This window comes from Nannospalax galili, unplaced genomic scaffold, assembly GCF_000622305.1.
Source record: "Nannospalax galili isolate Female #2095 unplaced genomic scaffold, S.galili_v1.0 scaffold411, whole genome shotgun sequence".
Classification (NCBI taxonomy): domain Eukaryota; kingdom Metazoa; phylum Chordata; class Mammalia; order Rodentia; family Spalacidae; genus Nannospalax; species Nannospalax galili.
Genome location: NW_008329714.1, coordinates 2206958 through 2224552, shown reverse-complemented (window position 1 = coordinate 2224552; position 17595 = coordinate 2206958). Strand labels below are relative to the sequence as shown.

At 42.3% G+C, this 17595-nt stretch overlaps 1 protein-coding gene across 3 annotated transcripts in view; it reads left to right on the top strand.

Moving 5' to 3' along the window:
• Positions 1-17595, top strand: part of Hs3st4 (heparan sulfate-glucosamine 3-sulfotransferase 4) — a 250812-nt gene that overhangs the window by 203206 nt on the left and 30011 nt on the right. Inside the window, exon 1 of one of the 3 annotated variants that reach the window (XM_029567784.1) lies at positions 10416-10439. The exons of the other annotated variants lie outside the window; for them this stretch is intronic. The gene's annotated coding sequence lies outside the window, so the exon portion shown is untranslated. Of the gene's footprint in view, positions 1-10415; positions 10440-17595 lie in introns of those variants that run through there. 3 annotated transcript variants of the gene reach the window in all.

The window sequence follows — 17595 nt, the reverse complement described above, 5'->3', positions numbered from 1 at the left end:
CTATCTATCTATCTATCTATCTATCTATCTATCTATCTATCTATGAATGAAATAAACCCAAAGAAAGTTTGTAGAATTTGTGGTAAATTACAGAGAATTACAAAGATGTGGTAAGTGCAAAGGTCCTGAGATGGGAACAAGCATGGTAGATTGAGGAACAGAAAGAGGTAGTAGCTTCTGATAAGACATGTGGCCTCCTGCTAAGTATGTACATTGCCCTAATACTCTAATTCCTCTTGGTTTCACTTTATTTCTTTGTTCCTGAACAAAGGGGACTAGCCTCTATAATGCCTGTCTCTGCAGACCTCTTTCTTACTTCAGATGCCCCTGAGTAGTTACTTTACCTCTCTTGGGTTCTGCTTATACAAGCCAAACCTACTTAATCTCTTTCTGAGATTTCAGGGCCTCTAGCCATGGGTTTTCTATGGAAACTTTAAGAACCCTCTCTTTTTCATTCCTGCCACAGGACTTCAAAAACGGCATCTCCACTGGGACTGGGTCTCTTCAGTTCTTCCTCTTGCTTTTCCTCCTGAAGTCAACTCTCAAAGCCAGCACCTCAGCTAATCTCTCGTTTGTTTTGCCTGCAGGACTGTGGGAACTGGAGTATTGAATTATTCCCAGTTGTGCAGGGATCATGCTTCTGTCCACATCTGTCTCCTGAGGTCTTTATTCTGCCAAAGGACTGGAGTGTGTGATAGCTTTCCTTGTTCTTTATGAATCCCTTGAGTCTATGGTTGCTAATGGCTTCCTAATGCTCCCTGCAGCCCCTGCCTCTGATTATTACCCTCATCCATCCAATGACTTGCAGTAAGAAACAGCACATGGCTTCCCAGATAAGAACATTTGATGCAAATTGTGTGTCTGCGGTTTTCTTACGCTTCTTCCTGGGGCTTGAGTCTGAAACGTCCCGTAAAGTCTCAGGACTAGATTGTTTCCGGCTAAGGGTGCTATTTGAGAAAACTAAAAACTTTGGAAGGAGGGGCCTAGCTGTAAAAACTATATCATTGGACATGTCCTTGGGGTTACATCATCCCTGGGCATTTTCTGGATGTCCACCACACACTCCAGCCACCATGATGTTCTGCTTAAATGCATGAGGCCAAGCAACCGTGAAGGAAGCCGTCTGAACCTGTGAGCAGAACTAATAATTCTTTCTTCAAGTTGCTTTTTGCAGGTATTTGGTCACAAGATTGAGAAAATAAATAGGCATTCTGAAGACTGTCTGGAGAGAGCTTGGCTAAATGAAATGAAGTTTAGGATTTAGATCTAGATAATCTCAGCTCTCCCCCAGTAACTCTTCAACTTTGAGCAAGTTGATTTACTCCTTCCTATACACTTCAATATTATTATTTCTAACCCAGGATGCACGTCAACAGTATTCATTCTGGGGTGTGTGGAACACGTGAAAGGGAGGCCGTCCCTCTGTCCATTCAGCAAACATTTATTGAGCACTTGTTGTATCCTGGACCCTCTCGTGATCAGTAGTCTCGGAGATGAGGAGTGAAAGTGGAAGGAGGCTCTGTCTTCACGTGACTGATACTCACGACACAAATAACAATAACATCCTGCTATTTCTTGACTATTATTTTGAACTACCAATTTTGCTAGCCCTATGAAAATGCATATATTAGCTCAAGTTCATACATTAGAAAATGAAGGTTTTAAAGTGATCCTGGGATTTTCCCAAAGTCAACAGATATCAGGATCACAGTCAGGATTTGAGTCTAGACTGTTCCTAAAACACTGTGACCTTTAAGCAGAAGATGTGCTGCTTAATTAAAGTGTGTATGTTGTAGAATCCAGGCCAGGAGGGTAGTTCATTCTGATTAAAACAAAGAAAAGCACTCACCCTAGAAGCATGCTGATATTTTCTTTGGTCTAGCTTTTCTGGAGTAGGGGTAGGCTCTCTTTCTGAAAATAATTATTTTAATCTTTTAGTTTATATCCCAGATTCTTGTTTTTCAGAAGTCTATGTGTACTATATACTAAGGTACCCTTAAGGCATTTTAGATTATATGACATAAATTCTGTGGAGCATCAAACAGATCCCCAAAGCCACATGAAACAAGCCCTTGGACTCATATTCTGAAAAGTGTAATTTATGGGTTTATTTAAAGACAAATCAATGGTTTTAATAGTAATTTGTGAATGAGACAGGGAGACATTCATTCTAAGTGAAGAGATCCAGAAACTGTTAGAAAGGGGTTGATATTTGACTTGAGTTTCAGAGAACAAAGGGGAGGGTTTTATTTTGTTTGATTCCTTTTTCTTTAATCATTTTAATGCCTCTCAGGCATTGGGCATTTATTTTATAGTTATAGCTGCCTTGTTATCCTTCCTACATTGATAAGTAAGTACAGTTTACGGTAAAAAGAATGGATTTCAAAAAGCTTTCCATGAGTGTCAAAGTAGGAACGGCAGCATGTCCTTCCTCCCCTGTGGCCTGTCTTAGCCATTCTCTGTTTTGTTATATTTTCTTTCCGTGGAGACTCATTTATCTCTCTATCTCTGTGTCTATCCCTTTCAGTCTCTCCCCCTCCCCTCTCTCTTTCTCTCTGTTTGCACAAGTTGGGTGGAGGCACTTGCATGTGGAAGCCACAAGACTGCTTTAGGTGTTGCTCATCAGGTTCTGGCTACCTTATTTATTTATTTATTTATTTATTTACTTATTATTTATTTATTTTCAAAGAGGAGAGTGGCACCTCATTAGCCTAGAACTTGCCAGGTAGGCTAGACTAGGGGTTCAGTAAGCCCCAGGGATCTGCCTGTTTCCACCTCCACTTCTCCCAGTGCTGAGGTTATAAATAAGCATGTTCCACCAAGCCTGGCATAATGTGTGTTCTGGGGATCAAACTTGGATCCTGATGCTTCCAAAGCATTTTACCCACTGAGCTAATGACTCAGCCACAAGACCCAATTCTTTAAGGTCTGCCTATGGCTAGTTACTTCATGTGTGAAGAACTGAACCCCTGTGATAGATATAAACCTAAATGATACTTAACAACAGACTGGTAATTGGTTATAATTGAAAATATAACTGTTATATTAAGAGAGACAACCGAAACACAGAAAGACAAAATACTGCATGTTCTCATATGAATATCCTTGACTTACTATATGCATATATGTATGTAATGGGTATATAATTGGTGCAAATGTGGGTAAACCTTTAAAAAACAAAAACAAAAACCTAGAGCCAGGCGTAGTGGTGCACACCTTTAATCCCAGCACTTGGGAGGCAGAGGCAGGCAGATCTCTGTGAGTTCAAGGCCAGCCTGGTCTACATAGTGAGTTCCAGGACAGCTGGGGCTACAGGGAGACCCTGTCTCAAAAAGACAAAAAACAAAACCAAACAAGCAAACAAAAAAAACCTAGAGATGGGCAGAAGAATTATTGTTAGTAATGCCATCATAATATCCAATTCTTTGTGTGCTAATTTAAAATATAAAAATAAATTTAAGGTCAGGCTAGTCTAGGTTTAAACCCCAGCTTCACCAACTGTAAGCTGTAAAACTCCAGAACAGCATCCCATCTCTCTGACCCTCGGTGTTGTCATCTGTAGAATGGACTAATGAAAGACCCTGCCGTGAGCATCAGGCAGAAGTCATGTAGGGCGTGCTTTCCCCCGGAACGCCTTCTCCCAGTTCTTCCTTCTCCTCTCCTCAGGCATCATTTTTCCATGCTCTGTTGATGGCCACACTCTTCACCTTGTTTTGTTTGCTTTACAGTCTCTCCAAGCTCATGAGCATGCATCATACTCCTCATCCAGGTAGAGTCTGACTCACCCTTCAGAGTGTCAGCCGCACAAGAACGCATGTGATTTCCGAGCATCTGGAACAGTGCTTGGCTCCTAGCAGGTGTGCAGGAAATACTTGATGGCTGAATGAAGTGCGGAAAGCCCTTCCACTTAATACACAGTGATTGCTTCTTTTATTTTTGTCTGTCTACCAATTAATCTCTGATAATGAATTTCATAACTGTACTCTTAAATCTTCTCTATTTTCTAATACCATGATGCTAAGTTTTTTGGATGACCGGCATCTGCGTTCATGAGCCCAGATGCAAAGTCAGCACTGCTGGGCTGCTGCCCGCTCTCCCTTCTCTTCTGCTTCCTCGCTGTCATTGTTAAGTGATAAATTTCTTCCGAACCACCTTAATAGTGCAGGGAATTCTTTTTCAAATCTTTTAATGTGGAATGTGCTGATTAATTGTTCTTTAAACACTTTTGGGGTCCAATTTCTGCCCGTTTGCTATTGTGACACCTGAAAGATGATATAATTAAGAATTTGGTGGCATTACATTCACAAGCCCCTTAAAGGCTCCTGTTTATGTAATTTGTCGATTAAAATGAGCAGCAGGCATGTTGCTGGCCGTGCAGAGTGGGCACCTCTGAATGGCTCAGATGCATTTACTTACAATGAATAGGATTTCAATCATCTTGACTTGGTTAAAGCAAGCCCCAAGCTGTGCTGGTTAAGTAAATAATGAATCACCTGCTCACCAGGACCCTTTATCTTCCTATTAAGGGACAAGCTGGCCCTGGGATTTGGGTTCAGAAGAACTAAGGCTTACTAATGGAACCAGGGTCGAGTTTGTGAAGAGGCAGGTGGCTGTTTGTGGTGACAGAACTGTCTGCTTGATTGTGGTGCTGGCTACAGTGATTGTGTGGTTAGGTGGGCTGGTGACTGATTAGTGTGTTGATTTGATTGGTTGTGGCAACGATGGGTGAGTTGTGATGTTTGGGCCGGTGTGGCAATGACTACTTGGTTATGATGGGTACTTGGTCAGTTGGGTGGTTGTGGTATCGTTTGACTGATGGTGATATGGGGAGTCTAATGAGCTCATGCAGTTCAAATTTAAGGTATAAATCCTCAAATGCATCGGTTTCAGCAATGCTCATAACTGGCCAAGGAGGAGCTTGCAGTGTGCCTATGAGAGACTGCTCAGTGTACACACCCATGACCATGGTTGGCGCTTCAGCCCTTATGTTAAAGCCTGGCTTAGCTTCTCTGCCCGTGGTGTCTTCACAAACATGCCACGTCGCCTCCACTTGGCAATCACCAGTTCCTCTTCTTTTCCCTTGATTTCAGGAGCACTGGGCAAAGTTGGCGTTTCCAACTGAGGTCCCCACCAATACCATTGATCCTAATTTTTCTATCGGCCATGCAAGCTATATTTTAAGTCAGATCATTCAAAATAAACTCAACAAATTCAGCAAAATCCATGTAGTCATTTTCTTCTAATGTAGAAGCGTGACTGTGGATGAAAGCCTTGCCTTCTCAGAGCATGTGTCGCTTACTCCCTGTGGATTTGTTCCATGGTTCCTTCAAGGGATATCGTACATGTGGTGAATGCTGGGCACATGCAGACACATGACTAGCATCAGGAATTCTTCTGAGAAGGAGTAATATTGGCGTCTCAGCCTACATTGCTCCCCAGAAGGTCTTTAGCTAAATGCCCCCATCACCTCTCAGACAAGCTACATATGAGGAGCTTTCAAGCCTTAGGAATCAAAATGGGGCCATCTGTATCTCCAGACTGTGAGTGCTGGCTTCAATCTGGATGCAGCAGTTAACTTTGCCAGCTGACAGCAGACAGCTTATGAGCCTGATAGAACTCAGGGAAGGTAGTGACATGATTTTTGCAGGTCTGGTGAAGGTGGAAGATTTGATGCAGGAACCAGAAAGTTAAGGGTGACTGTATGAAGAGACAGATCACAGGTAAAGGGCCAGTGCAGAGAGGGTCTGAAGAGCAAACAGAGGAAGAAAGATAGAAGCCCCATAGGTGTCCAGTGCTTCTTTCATGCCTAAATTGTCCTGCTGGCATTCCCAGTGTCCCAAGCTTGATACTGTACCCCAGAGGCAGCATGCCTGGGGGGCAGATAGAGTTTTGTTTAAGCCCTGGACTTACTACTTGCAACCTGTGCCACTTGAGGCCAATGATTTTTGTCTTTCAGCTTTAATTTCTACATCTACAGAATTGAAACAATGATACTCTGAGATGCAGAGCACACATAGATTTCTTGAGTCAGTAAGTGGGGAAATGCTGGTTCTCTTGTGATACTTAATTCTGACCATGAAATTGATTAAATTAAGAAGTGCCTAGATTAGTAAAACACGTGTGTGTGTGGGGGGGGTGCATCTCCAGAGATTAGTGGTATGGAGAACAGCAACTGATCTGGGAAGACCCACCATGAATGTCTGAATGTAGGTGGCACCACAGGTAGAGGGCCAAGATAAAACCAAGGACGAAGGAAGTCCTCTAGCGTAGGCCTGTTACTTTCTCTCTCCTTCCTGACCTTCATAAGGAGGCAGCTGGGCTCCACAACACCCTTGTGCCATGATATTTCATCTCACCACAAGCTCAGAAACAGTGGAACCAGCTGCTCATGAAACCAGGAGCTGAAATTAATCTTCTCTCAAAATTGTTTCTCTTAATTCATTCTATCATAGTGATGAAAACCCAACCAGTACACTCTACAGTTATTAGACTATTCAGCTTAACCTCTCTGTTTTTCAGTTTTCAGTAAACAAATACCATTACCTTCTGGTAGGGCTTTCTGAATGCTATGAGGAAATGCAAAGGAAATAGTTGTCCTATTATTTGGCTCATTATAAACTAGATATTTTCACTTTCATCATTTTTATTACTAATTATTACTTTATAATATTGTTAATAGGCCTATTATGAAATAATATAAAGTATCATATCCATTAAAAGAACTTAATAAATGTCATATTCTCCCCCACCCACCAGTTTTCACAATTAGATTGTAGATAATTTAGGGGAAAAAAATGAAACTGATTCAGGTTGGTTGAGAAAGTTTTCTAAGATCACACAACTGGAATAGCTGGTTAGAGCAGGATCCAGGTATCCCGCCCATGTTGCAATATTCTCCCTGAGATTAAGAATTGAGTAAATCGTGTGAGGCTTGCCGGCATACAGACTCCAGAAGACGTTAATCATTGGGCCGTGTCCCTGTTGACAAGCATTCTCCAAGATGTAAGACCCCAAAGACCTTGAGAGTGTTTGTGTACAAAGCATTCAAGGCACTTCCTGGTGGATCATTCGTTCTTTTCACTCTGCAGAGGAATGTGGGAAGGGTGCACCAACGTCTCAAAGGAATAAGATCTTCCTCCATAATGGATTAGACCCAAAAAGCTAAGCACATAAAAACAGCAAGATTCATAAAGGTGACCTGCAAATCCTTTACTGTTGCACAGCAGGCTTCCTCGTGAAGACCCCAGGGGGGCATGGAGAAGATTTGTACCACCATCCAAAGGGCATGCGATCATAAATAGTCATAAGAGATTTTAATTTGGAGATGCTGAGCCTCCAAGCAACAACAAAGAATCGGTAAAACTGAGTTATGGGAAGGGCTGGCATGATGCCAGAGAAACTGGGACATTTCCTGCCTCCCTGGCCCTGAAAACACTTTGAGAAACAGGTGAGGCTCCCACAGATGGGAGGTGAGGGCATGCCTGACCCTTTGGTCACAGAATGTGTTTTCAGTTTACTAGGATGGGTTAAGAAGTCAGTATGGGACGCTAACTCAGCACATAGTTACCGTTACTCTTGAGAATGCCTTAAATTTTCTATAAAGCACAGGCTATGAGGTTTCATTTATATAGCCCTGTGAAGTTTTCCTTAGGCACAGTTCAGTTTAAGAACTACTAAGCTAGACTAAAGAAAGATACAAAGCAATGATTATATGCAGACGACTGGGCATTTTAGTCGAACTACCTTCAAGATAAACAGTCCTTAATAAAGAAGAGGGATGGCTGGGGAATTGCAAGATGCTTCTCTGTGCCTGTGGTGTTTATTTGACTGGAATGATAGTAAGACTCTGTAACCTCAATGCATGTTACCAGGTATGTTGTTCAACAAATTAATCAATAGCCTTATTAAAATCATCTAAACAATAAAACATAAGTAAAATCAAAAAAGCTGGTCATGGTAGTGCATGCCTTTAATCCCATCACCCAGGAGGCAGAGGAAAGCCAGTGTCTAGGAGTTCAAGGCCAGCCTGGTCTACCTAGTGAGTTTCAGGCCAGACAGGGCTACATAGTGAGACTCTGTCTAACAAACAAGTGAACAAGCAAGCAATAAACCCAACAACAACAACAAAACAAAATCATCTAGCAGAAAATCTGGCACATAATTAATATTCAATTAAGTATAAATCTCACCCAAAAGGATTCACATATTTCCTTTAAAGTGGCCGATAATTTGACCTCGGGTTCCCCTCCATTCTCAAGGAATTATTGGTTACTGTCATTCATCTCCTATGTCCTTGCACATTGGTTTGATGGCACATTAGATCCACCGTAGATGATATCCTGCCTCTACCTCATTTTCCAGAGACTTATGGGAAATGGTAAACTGAAATAGAAGTCTACTGAGCCACAGAGAGAGAGAACTACAGGGATACACAGCATATCCTAGACAGATACCAGCATGAGAGGGCATTCAGGCTGACATTCCAAAGGGTCAGGTATCCCTGACACTATCCCCACCACAGCACGAATATTTAGGGTACATGCAAAGTTGGCGTTTACTAAGTTCCTACTCTGTACCAAGAACTTCACCCAAAGGCAATTCAAAGCAAAGTTTCAAATACAAGTGATATTAAGGAAGCAGAATTTTATAAAATTGATTTTGTCAAGAAATATTTATCATGTACCTGCTACATACTGAACATTGCTGTGGATATGAGGGCACCTGAAGCTCAAGTTCGTTCTACTGGGACTAAGTACCACTGGGACCGTGGTATGTAATTAGAAGCAGCAAAGCGGAAGATGATGGGACGTGCTGGGTGAACTCTGGAAATGCTGATCTGAGGTTCCTGGTGACGGTCTACTCGCTCCTAACACCCTTGTGTAGGGCAGCCTGGGTCCTTTCAATGGAACCTTAATGGGCTGAATTAAGGATGAGATAACGTGAAACCTCTCCAGTCACCTCCAGAGGTGTTATTCGTGGGTCTGACTTTGGCTCATCCCTGACCCTGTTTATGACTGTCTGTCCCTAGGCAAAGTATTAGTTATAAAACTTTGCCTTGTAGACGCTCCCAGTACTGTTTGTGCTATGAATAAATGTGATGTAAATTTAACCAGACAAGAATTTTGAGATCTGCCTCAGGTAAACAATGGAGCTCTGACTGTTAGTAGACATTCACTATTACCTCCAGCTGTCATTTGTGATGATCCATCAGACCTCACAGGTTAGATGCTCCAGACATATGCTCTACACCTTGCAGGAGGAAACATTACCTTAGGTACCTCTGGTTTTCTAGAACATGACATGAGATCCGGCACATGATGGATGCTCCATAATGCTTATTGAATAAATGAGTTAATGATTAGGACAGGCACATGGAAGTTTTAATGTTTGGATGATAGATATGTGTACAGATGGACAGATAATTGAAATGACTGATGGCAGAGGAAAGATACTAAGCATTAAGAAAATCCCAGGAACCAGCACTCTCTAAGACAGCCTGCAGGTATGCCTCAGACTAACAGGCGACCTAGAGAACCTAGGCCAAAGGGCACAAAATACTTAACGAGAGGCGTTGTGGGAGGATTGTGCAAGTAATCCTCCCTAGGGAATCTTGTCAGTGGCTACAGAGTGCTTAGAGTCACAGATACTCTGTCATCACCCTTACTTAGTAGATGAGGGAATGTTAAGCTCAGAGTGGCTAAATAACTTCTCCCAGGTCAAACACCTGGTAGATGGCAGAGGTAAAAATCTGAAGAGAGTTAGTGAGACCAGACTTTTAGGATAAGGACAGAGATGGAGTCCATATCACTCCTGCAGTTAATATAGGAAAATTTCTAAAGAAAACCCAAAATGCATCAAACACTTGCCCTTTTAAATTCCATGAGGAATAAATTTGCCACTGTTTATGCATTCCTCCAACAGATATTTTTTGAGAGACAGCGCTGTTCTGGGTGTCAGGAATGGAGGCCTGAGCAGGACAGATAAATACCTCTTTCTGGGGACCGTATATTTTAATGTGGGAGGAGGACAGCAAACATGTAACTGTGCATACAAGGCAACGGTGACACGTGTTTAGAGTTGAGGATGGAGGGGTTAGCCTACTTCAGTAGAAAGAAGGGGCTTCCAGAGAAAGTGAAAGTACTTCAGGAGGGCCAATGGCTTTAGTGAGGAGGGGATTCCTGTCCTGTGTATTATCCAAATCTCATAACTGTGAGGACATTATTTCCAGTGAATGTAAAAAAGGTGTATTATTAAACACTTACTTCAAGGTCAAGGTCCTCGAACGGGTATATTCGAAAACATTCTGCTACAAGCATCCTCTCGCATCCTTCTCTCCCTTCAGATCTGTACTGAAGACAGGGTGCTTCACAGCTTCCTGGACCCTTCAAAGATGACTCACTTAATTGTCCTAGCGTTTCAGGACTTCAGCACTTGTGATGGTATGTTTGAGTCACTCATGTATACCTTCCCTTCTGCCTGCTATGGAACAACCATATAATGATGAGAAAACCTTTGTGCTCTGATTTATGAAAATGAATCTCACTGCATTCTTTTCCTGCCTTGAAAATTGCCCTCAGCTGAACTGGAATCATTAATAAAGCTTTAAGAGAAATGAATTTGAACTACCACCTGGCATCATAAAGAGCCTTTGCTTTTCCAATCCTCCGTCATTAGTGCTCTTTGCCATTATCTCATTACCTCATGAGATCCTCTTAATAGTGTTAATACTCTGACAGAGTAGTCAAGGAAACGATTATTATCCCCATTTTGCAGATGGGCCGTGGTGTGGTGACTCTCTATTCCGTCAGGCTCAAAGGCTGGAGATGAGGGAACTGGGCCTCACAGTTCTTTCTAGCTCTGCAAATGGCACCACCAGCTGCCCAGTTACTGAGACTCTGAACCTGAGCGTCATCCTCGTGTGTGTCCCTCAATGCACATACACAGCTGTCAGCAGATCCTGTTGATTCCAAGTTGTGTCTGCAACCCAGGCACTCTCTACATCTCCACCGAGAACTCTGCTAGTCCAAGGTCACACCATTTCCTACTTAAGTGGTTTCCACGTTCCCATCCTCACTCCCTCTCCCATCTCTAACCCGTCCCCTACCCATAATAACCAAGAGGAAAGCTGAAGAAATTGGCTGCTTTAACATCATCCTGTAATGGCTTATTTTAATGAAAGTCATACTTCTACGGCCTCTTTTCAGCCTGTGTCATCTTGGCCACATGTCAACCCCTCCTCGTGGCTGGTTATGTTATATTCACTTGGTTATTTGATAATTCCTTGAATTAGGGACCAAACATATATCATTCTGTTTCCTAGAATGTGGTTTCCTCTGTTGTTTGATTTGGCGGGGTGAGCTTTCTTGTCCTTTAGCTCTTAGTTTAAATGTCAGTCACCTTAATATGGATGCTGCTGACCACCGTGGCCTCTGTCACCTCTGTGTCTATTCTTTTGCTCAAGGATATAACTTCCTAGTCCTGTTTGCATGTGTTCAATCATCTGCATCACCATCCTTGAGGGGCCAGCTGGAGTGTGGCTTGCAGGAAGGCTGACAAAGCCTCTGTTATCTCAGTGTCCTGGACCTGAGAGGAGTGAGTGAACCCTTGGGGAATAAAGGCACTTCACAAATGGTCAAAAGGGAGCATTAAGTTAGCTATATAAAATGAAAGTCAGAACGTCCAGCTCCTTATCTGGAGGAGTCTTGATAAATTTTCCTGATACATTGAGCCCTTGTGTGTATAGTCTCTCTGTGTAGCAGGTCCTCGATGAGTGGCTCTTACGTGGATGGGTGCATAGATGGTAAGGCAACACTTTTAGATTTTACAGATATTTCTTTTTCATTTCCTTTAATTTTTTATAACTAAGTAAACAAACTTATAATCCTCTTGCAATCCCCCCCCCTCTGATCTCTTTTCTAATTCCTTTCCATCTCTTTAGAAGTCTGTTTTAGAGTTATGCTTTGTAGACAAAGATTCCTTTGAGACATGACAATAAAGCCTTACCACTTTCCAAATATACTTATTTTGGGCATTAGTTCCCTTCTTCCAACGATGTAAGAACAGAAGAAGGTTATAATACAGAAGTTTATCCCACCTGCAAGGACTCTTCACTTAGACACAGAAAGCAGTTCCGTCGAGGGTGGGAGGGTCAATTCAACAAACATTCATCCTACAACTGGCACATGGCACTTGAAAGCCTGAAATCATATAAAAATCCAGTCTTTGTAAATTCCCAGGGTTCCAGCACAGCAGGGATTCTTTCTTATCAAGGAAGCCTGCAGAATACTTAGTACTGCCATTACCCAGAATGCCTATTTTGATACGTCCACCCTGCTGGAACACAGGATTTTAGGCCTCCAAGGTCTCATAAAGGTTATCCTTTGAATTCGCAGCAGGTCTGTAAGGAAAATTCTCTGGGGTTACTGTTAGCAGTCCCGTGACGTCTACCCTTCCTCTTCTCTCCTCTTCCTTCCTGTCTCCCCAGGTCTAGGTTGCCCTTTTCTCCCTATCTATTCCTTCATTTGGTAAGAAAAGAAACTAAAACACTGTTCCTGAAATAGCTGCCCTGTGGATAGCATGAATCTCATTATCCCCTTCAGGATTTGGAAGGCTCAAAACAAATTGCTGTCCCTCCATTCGACAACCACTATGCGTCCGACCCACTGCCACGCCTCTTGTACAATGCTTGACGATTTGTTTTCTCTAGGATCCAGCTCATCTGCTCATGTTCTTCATTGAGTGTAAAGGCCAAAGAAAATAAACATTTATTTAGCACTTACCAGGTATCAGGTTTTGTGTTTTCTTTTGTTTTGGACAGAGGATATAGTAGGTCAGGGGAGAATATCTGAATAGCATACACAGCACCCTGGGTTTAATCCCCGGGACTTTAAAAAGTGGGAGTTTATTTTTTACTCATGTAAATAGTCAAGGGAGTTCCCAATTATGGGGCAAAGGGAAGAAAGTTTTGACTACAGGATAGAGAGGCTGACATGTTAAACATCAGGTGTCCAAGATTGCTTGGGTATTAGCATCCACTATTGGGAAGTGGAAGAAACACAGATAATCATGGGTGTGGAATTTTATGGCCTGTAGTGCAGCCCTTTACTTCAACTCATATTTGGTTGGCTAGCACTCAGTCACATGAGGACATCTGACTACAGAGGCCTCTGGAAAATGCAGTCTGGTTATATGTTCCGTAGACGAAGAAGTGCCCTGCTCACCTACTTCTGCCAGTCAGAACGAGCACTTAAGAGCATTATCTGACTTGCTCCTGTCTACAATGGAGCAAAGTAGGCATGATTATCATATTGCCCACGAGGAAACAGAGGCCAAGGTGTAAAACAAATTTCAAGGCACTATGTCACTACAATAATAATTTGGTGGGGGGCTGGTTCCAATACAGGCCTGTGGGACTCTGACTCAAGTTTCTCCTCGGGGAATTAGAATTATTCTCTAAAGAATGAAAAGATTGACCTCTGGAGTTTACAAAATAGTCAAGAAAACTGTTGATACATACACAATGTGTGTAGAATATGTTTGTGTGGTAGGCCTCATACGACAGGAGTCACATTGGCCACGTTGTGAGACAGACTATAAGAAAACTGACATTATGTCCTCAAAGGAACACAGTTACCTTATTTGGTTCCAATAAATGAGACTTCTGTTACACAGTTACTCAAAACCTCCCCAGCTTAATTAATCCTGCGGCCCCTACCCAGTGATAATGTCAGTGTTTACAGTTCAGTGTCATCTGGTGTTTTACATCCTCTGTATGTCCTATTTTATCCCTGAAAACAAGGATGAAAGAAAACAAACATTTGCTTACCATTTACTAGGTAGGGTACTATAATAAGAGCTCACTTTGGTAGGTTGGGCGTGTAGCTCAGTGGTAAGAGCTCTTGCTTAGGAAGCATGAAGCCTTGGGCTTGGTTCAGAGCACAGAAAACAAAAAGGATTTATTTCTCAATATCACTAAAAACTACTTAATATTTATTACTAGGTAAAATATAACACTCATACCAATTCAGAAAAAAAGCCCATCTTTCATAAAATGTAAAAAATTTAGTAATTACACATACACGTGCTAGAAATAGGAAATTAGAACGCAAGGATTTTAAAGATACTTTAAGATTCCTAAAATGCTACAGTTTTTTTTTTTCTTTTGACTGAGTAACACGTTAGATTTATATTTCTTTCACAAAGAAAGAAGGTGTATCAATGGCATGATCCTTGGGTGACTTGCTCAGTAGGGGAGAGGGATTTAGGTCAATTAGCTTTAGTTGATCTTTGGTAGAACTTGTCATTCCCTATTGTGTGACTTTCCTGGGGAAATGTTAGCAAACAGCTATTTGATAGGGCACCCAGTCCAGTGAAGTCATTGGAGTTAAGTAAGGAGCTTGGGTGACTTAAAGGCAACTACATCACAGGAAAACCAATCTCAGCTAGGTGACAATTCAGGAAAGCTCTATCCCTGGAGTTACCTCCCTGCTGAATATGCAGGCAGTTCTGCCAGTCGGAAGTACACGCTGGCCCCTGTACTGGTTTACTGTTCTTGGCACCTTGGGGAGGCACCTTGTGAGTCTCGGAACCTTCTAAGCAGCCCAAGTTTTGTTAGCTTCCTAAAAGTTCTAAGTTTTTACAATTCCTGCATCTATGAGCCACTCTACTAGAGAATGCTTTCATTCCAAGGAAACAGCTGTACACCTGTCTAGCTACCAGACTGTCAGACTGGGAGCTTGGTAATTTAGCTCTCTCTTTCCTGTGCCTGTCCTTTAGCACATCCTAAATCAACCATCCTAAATCCCACCCTATAACTACTCACAGCTTGTGGTAGACCTGTCCACTGGTCCTGATTGGCATGTTTGATAAAGATAAGAGGACTGTATTCTCTTCTGAGTATAATAGGTGGCCCAAAATGACCATTCTGTGTTTATTGAAAGATCCGTAGGTGAGGGTTTGAAGTTCTGAAATGGTAGGTGGGTAGGCTGTCTCCTGTCTCCCATCTTCAACTGGATTCTTATCCGACTGTCCACCAGGAATCGAGTGGACAGACAGCAAAGAGCACAAATGGGAGATACTTTATTGTGAATGGGTAAAACAACTTAAAGTGGATTGTCACCCAGGATTTAAATGAACTGCGCTTGAACTCTGTAGCAGCAAGATGCTAACCAAGAGCCGTTGCAGCTCTGAAACCTGTTACAGCTCAAAGACCTGGAAGGTGTCACCAGTCAAGAGCTGCCCCTTGTGGAGCAAGTCTGCAGGTCTAAGATTTTTACAGACTGCCAGAGCAGCAGGTCCCTGAAGTGGTAGGTGGTCTTGACTTCGGGACTCTGGAATCTACAGCAGGAATAATACTCTGCAGCTGAAACTGGAATCTCAGAGACCGAGGGCAGGAAGGAGGCCCCTAAGCCTGCACTCCCTGGTTCCATCGTGGAGGCTAGCTCCTTTCACACTTGGTCTGCATCCCTGTTCAGGTGTCACCTGTGGCCTGGCCTTCTGGTTGAGTACATGTGAGGTATTGCCTCTGCCCCACTGTGTGTATAGTATTCAGTTATAGTCCAAGCTTAGCAGATGTTTTCTACTAGGACTTTGAGTCTTTTTAGGTAAATACAGAAAGAAAAAGAAAACTAAGAAGACGAAAAGTAATATCTTTTACTTCACTTTCTGAATGAGGGAGCATAAAGTAAAGGACGCCACTGAATCTGACTCATTTCTGTGTGATACCCTTATAATACTGTTGATCCAGTGTTGTAGCTCATCCCCAAAGTGTCCCATTTCCTGCCTCTTGGAGACCTATTCAGAAGTAATTCCTTATGAGGTATCTCATATATCCTTTAAATAAATTCTCTCCTACATCTGAAAAAAAAAAGCCAGTTACTTGTTGGAAACCTGTTGTAAGTTATAGACTAAAGTGTATGTAAAAAAGTTGAAGAAAACGTTAAAAGCTCAACATTCAAGGATGATACAAAGCAGTCTTCAGGGACCCAGAGGGGCCACATTGATAGCCATGCAGTTGGAACTAGTCCTCTGGTGGGGATGGGAAATGGAGCGCAGTGGCATGCCCAGCCCCCTTTAGACAGCTATGAGAATATTTGGAAAAGGGAATGGATGAGGGCCCACAAGAGTGCAGTAACTGACTCTGAGATTCATAGCGAGAATGTGAGTCAGAGAAAAGTAAAACCTAACAGTCTTTCCTGTGCCTGTCCTTTAGCACAGATGAGGGGAGGGATCTGATGGGAGCTTCTCCTAAGTCCAGTACCCACCCCTTGGCCTAGTCAACTTCCTCCCTACTCTCTCCTCTGCTGATTGTAGGATGAGTTGTCACATCTGTGTGCACGAACTTGAGCAGATCAAGAACAGCTACAGCTGAATTTTCATCAGCGCGTGCCAGTCACCGATGGTTCTGCTCTGTTTTTTCTCCATTCTGGACCTTGCTGGTTTCAAGTGTTCTTTCCTATCTGTGCAGCTCAGACTAGCTGCCACCACTCGCCTTCCCAAGCTTCCTTGGGAGGTTTTTATTCTCTCTTCTAGCATCACAGTGCCTTGAGCAGATGCTTGTCTACATCAACTCTTACCCCCTTGCCATGTCAAAGTAACTTGATCTGTGAATTCAGCTGATTCTGGTTTAAATCTAAGCCTATGTAATCTGGTAATTTGCAGACATATAATTTGGGCTACTCTCTGAGCTTAACTTTTCTTGATAAAATGGAAATCAGAAGCTCACTTTTAGGAATTAAAGTATCAGTTGCTCATAGACGTCAACTAATAACAAAGTTGTATTATAAAGTAAGTAGTGAACCCAGTATCCTATGCTTGCTCATCAACCAAAGGGTAGCAGTGGTATGAAGGAAGCAAGAGTGGAATTCCTATCAGAATCTTGCAGTCTAAGAGACCTTAGGCAACTCACTCAACTGCCCAGTACTCACTTTCTTTATCTGAAATACAGGGATAAAGTAATTTTCACCATAGAGGATTATTGTAACGATTAAATGAGTTTATTATAAATATCTTGGAATAGCACCTGGCATCTAATAAAGTCTCGATACATTTTCATATTGAACATTTTTTTTTGGTCTGAGTAAATTTCAGGTATTACTAGAGATTTCTTAAAAAGACTGTGAGCTCCCTGTTGCCAGGGACTGTACTTAGTCATATTGATCTTTTTATTCTAGGGTTTCTGGCATACAATGACCAATCAGAACTTGCTTAGTACATGAATATGTGTCAGGCAAGGCATTCATCCTGAGGTCCATCCCACCCTGCTGCCCCTTTCATCACAAAGATACAGAATAACCCAGGCTACAAAGACAGAAACATGTTGGAATCTGAATTAAGTGGGGCAACTGAAACCAATAAGATGACATCACAAATAACCCTCTAGAAAACAAAGAAAAGAAAAAATATCCCTCAGTCTCATTCAGTGCAGACTCCAGCAAAAGGAACTGTGATTTACTCCAGCAAATTACCAACTGTAAAATATTTACAGCTAATTCCCTCTACCTTCCAGGGAGGCAGCGGCAAAGGGAGGCAGGTTGTTTAGGCGGTAAATGCAGGATGCAATTTCCATTTCAGTGGTCGCGTTTCCTGCAGCAACCT